The 3,085-nt window shown below is 49.7% G+C and overlaps 1 protein-coding gene across 2 annotated transcripts in view; it reads right to left on the bottom strand.

The window, feature by feature from the left end:
- The window catches only part of DDX6 (DEAD-box helicase 6), a 41,339-nt gene extending 38,303 nt beyond the window's left edge, over nt 1-3,036 (bottom strand). Inside the window, exon 1 of one of the 2 annotated variants that reach the window (XM_017883179.1) lies at nt 2,948-3,036. The gene's annotated coding sequence lies outside the window, so the exon portion shown is untranslated. Of the gene's footprint in view, nt 1-2,915 lie in introns of both variants that reach the window. The other variant, XM_017883180.1, reaches the window with a different exon arrangement.
- Between the last annotated feature and the right edge of the window lie 49 nt (nt 3,037-3,085).

Genomic DNA, 3,085 nt, shown 5'->3' with positions numbered 1-3,085 from the left:
GCCACACTAGTAATTTTAAGAAAACTTTCCAAGAAACCCAGAGTAGTACATCTAATTAATACTTAAAAAAAAAAAAAAGAACTGGCAGGGCGGGCACGGTAGCTGACACCTGTAATCCAAACACTTTGGGAGGCTGACGCTGGTGGATTACCTGAGGTCAGGAGTTCAAAACCAGCCTGATCAACATTGTGAAACTCCGTTTCCACTAAAATACAAAACCTAGCTGGGCGTGGTGGTGGTCCTCCGTAATCTCAGCTCCTTAGGAGGCTGAGGCAGAAGAATCACTTGAACCCAGGAGGCAGAGGCAGCAATGCGCCAAGATCACACCACTGTACTCCAGCGCAGGTAACAAGAGCAAAACTCCGCTTAAAATAAAAAGACACAAAACTGGTCAACCTCATTTTAAAATTATCCTGTAAATGGAAATCTTACTTTTATTTTTCATTTTATTTTTTGAGACAGAGTCTTGCATTGTCGCCCAGGCTGGAGCGCAATGGCACGCTCTCAGCTCACTGCGACCTCCACCTCCTGGGTTCAAGCGATTCTCCTGCCTCAGCCTCCTGAGTAGCTGGGGATTACAGGCATGCGCTACCATGCCCAGATAATTTTTGTATTTTTAGTAAAGACGTGGTTTGGACACGTTGGCCAGGCTGGTCTTGAACAACTGACCTCAGGTGGTCCGCCGACCTTGGCCTCCCAAAGAGCTGGGATTACAGGCGTGAGCCACCCCGCCCAGCCACTTTTATTTATTATTATTACTTTTGAGACATGTTGCCCAGGGTGGAGTGCAGTGGCCCGATCTCAGCTGACTGCAACCTCCACCTCGTGGGTTCAAGCGATCCTCATGCCTTAGCCTCCCGAGTAGCTGGGTGGGATTACAGTGCGGCTCATTTTTGTATTTTTCAGTAGAGATGGGGTGTTATCAAGTTGGCCAGGCTGGTCTCAGACTCCTGACCTCAAATATCTGCCTGTCTTACCCTTCCAAAGTGCTAGGATTACAGGCGAGAGCCACCGTGCCCAACTGAAATCTTAATTGTAGTTAATAAAAACATACAAAGACCCGAAAACAAAGCTCTACTCTGTTGGCTTTTGATTTAATCCCATTACAATTCTTTTTTTTTTTTTTTGAGGCGGAGTCTCGTTCTGTCACCCAGGTTGGAGTGCAGTGGCACTATCTCGGCTCACTGCAACCGCCGCCTCCTGCGTTCAAGCGATTCTCCTCCTGTCTCAGCTTCCAGAGTAGCTGGGATTACAGGCGCCCGCCACCACGCGCAGCTAAATTTTTTGTATATTTAGTAGAGACGAGGTTTTGCCATGTTGGCCAGGCTAGTATCGAACTCCTGACCTCAGCTGATCCGCCTGCCTTGGCCTCCCAAAGTGCTGGGATTACATGCGTGAGCCACCGCGCCCAGCAACCCCGTTACATTTCTTACATAAAATACACAGCTTACAAGTGCTGATTCTTTCTGCCATATACCAAGGCATGTGAAACTCAAAATTTTAAAGTCAACAGATCTCAAAATTTATGACAAAATGTTCCTTGATTATGCCTTCCTTAAAAAAAAAAAAGAACAAGTTGCTCACAAGCAAATCCTGATTATCACATACACAAAGTTGTTTACTTTAAAGTCCTTCTGACTGACATCTTAAGCAGATATGGTTAACAGCTACTTTCCTGTATTGACGGGTTTATATTATGATCAGCGACATCACGCAGTTCACACCGAGACTTAGTTGTTTGCAGAGCACTAAGAGGATGAAAAGGGCAACCTCTAAAGACCGAACGATATCATCATTACTGTCCATCATGCACAGTAAGACCTCCTATATCCTTAAATCCAAAATGAGACTATGTGATAACTGCTCCCTTCTTAAACTGAAACCTGCACTGCAGCTTTGTCTCAGAGAAGGAAATATTCCTCCAATCCCTTCCCAATTTAGATGTGCAAGTTATCTTTCTACATTTTCAAAACAAAACACAAAAAAACGAGAAACAGACTAGAAACGTAGACTAGTTGGGAGGAGCCCCTAGTGGAGTTAATTACAGCACTTCTCAGATCGTAGTTAGCAATTGACAGTTTCACACCCAAAACACTATCGTCATCGCCAACAAGAGCTTTTGTTTGCAAATGCAGCGCAGTTTTTCTAAGCTTTGCCTGCAAGTTGGAGTGACTGGGTTTTATTCTGAAGGGAAAGGGGGGCTGTGGAAGAGAAAAGAAAGAGATAAAGGAAAGAGACAGGTCAATGACTGGAGCCCCATAATTGTAGGGAAATTTCTTACCCTCCCCCCTGCCGCCCCTCGCTCCAAACACACACACGTCAAGTCAGCTCCCTCTGACCATAAACACAAAAGGTTGGGGCTCTGCAATCCTATCTGCGCAATATGAGCCGGCAACCAGCTCCATCAGTAGCAAACAATAGGGACTCCCCGAAGGAGGCCCCAAAGGGACCCCCCAACCCAGAAATCCCCCTCCTTTCCTCCAAGAGTCTGGGGCTCCATATACACCCTCTTGTTACTGACCTGCAAGGCCTACCGCAATCAAGCAGCGGTCAGTTCGCTTTGAACCGAGCCTTCCAATACAGCATGTCCCTGCCGCCCCCTATAGGGCCGCCTCGTACCCTATAACCTCCACCATCATCCCCCTAAGTCCTTGCCGCCCCCTTCGGCCTCATATTCCCTCATCTTCGATAAAGCTCCTCGGAGTACTTAGCCTGCTCCTCCTGCCGACTCTGCCGCGCACCACATTCCTATATTCGCCTCCTCTCAGGCGCCCCCACCCCACACAGCTGCCACCCGCATTCCTCCCCAGGCCCGGCCAGGCCTTAGGCCTCCGCCCAAGAGAGTCCCCCAGAGCCGGCCCGGGGGACTCCCCGCAGCCCCCACAGCGCCGCTGACCTCGACCCCACCACCTCACCCCAGGCCTCGCGGCTCGGGCCCGTGTCCTACCAAGGAGGCCACTCCCGCTCGGCACCCTCGGTCCTTTATTGTTGACTCGAAGCTCCCAAAATGGCGGCCGCTCCTTCCTCCTCGGAAACCTCCGCCCGCCCCCACCCGGCCCCTCGCTACGGCCTCCTCCCGCCCCCG

This window comes from Rhinopithecus bieti, unplaced genomic scaffold (genome assembly GCF_001698545.2).
Source record: "Rhinopithecus bieti isolate Rb0 unplaced genomic scaffold, ASM169854v2 scaffold_11964, whole genome shotgun sequence".
Taxonomy (NCBI): domain Eukaryota; kingdom Metazoa; phylum Chordata; class Mammalia; order Primates; family Cercopithecidae; genus Rhinopithecus; species Rhinopithecus bieti.
The sequence above is the reverse complement of the archived record's forward strand: the minus strand, read 5'-3'. Positions and strand labels throughout refer to the sequence as shown.